Here is an 881-nt window from a genome sequence, read left to right as displayed (position 1 = left end):
CCGCCTTCTTGTCTCCCCAAGAGGAAAGGACAGAGTGGGAGGGGGAAGGGTGGAGGTGAAGAAGGTGAGAGAGAGAGGGGAATGTGTGGAGTGGAGAGAGGGTGAAGGGGAGAACAGGGGATTTGAATGGAATGAGAGGGGGAGGGGAGTGAGAGCCTGTTCTTGGGATGGTCTCTGAACTGTTTCATACTTAAAAGAAAACATGTGGTGGATTAATGGCGTGTTCAGAAACAGAAAATAACTTTGCACAGGCCCCAGTGAGACTTGAACTCACGACCGCTGGTTTACAAGACCAGTGCTCTAACCCCTGAGCTATGGAGCCACTGATACAAGATTGCTCTCATTCCCGTTAGTGCAACACAACATGGCTGATTACCTGACCATGGTAAAGGATAGCAAACTGAGAAAAACCTTGACAATGAACATACTTAGTGAACATAGCCTGGCGATCGAAAAAGGTAGACACAGGCAGACCCGGCTACCAAGAGAGGACAGGATATTTTCTCATTGCAGTCAGGGTGTGGTGGAGACAGAGATGCACTTCCTCACAGCTTGTAGAAAATATCAGGGCATAAGGGAGAATTTCTACCCAAAATTCACAAAAATATGCCTGGAATTCAGAAATTTGAATGATGACCTAAAACTCCCATACCTATTAGGGGAAGAGAGAAATTGTGTAACCTTAGCGGCACACTATGTTACAGCTTGCCATAAACAGAGGGACAACCACTAAATATAAGAAAAGAGTATATACAAATTATATATGAATGTATATTTATACACTCAGGGATATATCTGTTTCTACACTGTATGGATAGATCAGTGTTTATGTGTTCAACCATGAATGTTTTTCGATGCTGTGGCAACGTAAGATGTACCTT

The 881-nt window shown here is 43.8% G+C and overlaps 1 non-coding gene across 1 annotated transcript; it reads right to left on the bottom strand.

Moving 5' to 3' along the window:
- Window positions 1–249: 249 nt before the first annotated feature.
- On the bottom strand, window positions 250–322 carry trnat-ugu (transfer RNA threonine (anticodon UGU)). The gene has a single exon. It is a non-coding gene; the product is annotated as a tRNA-Thr (tRNA).
- Between the last annotated feature and the right edge of the window lie 559 nt (window positions 323–881).

Source organism: Somniosus microcephalus, unplaced genomic scaffold (assembly GCF_052327205.1).
Source record: "Somniosus microcephalus isolate GS21.2 unplaced genomic scaffold, FLI_Smic_1.0 unresolved_chr2, whole genome shotgun sequence".
NCBI classification, from domain to species: domain Eukaryota; kingdom Metazoa; phylum Chordata; class Chondrichthyes; order Squaliformes; family Somniosidae; genus Somniosus; species Somniosus microcephalus.
Note: the sequence above shows the minus strand (reverse complement) of the source record. Positions and strands in the feature narration are given on the sequence as shown.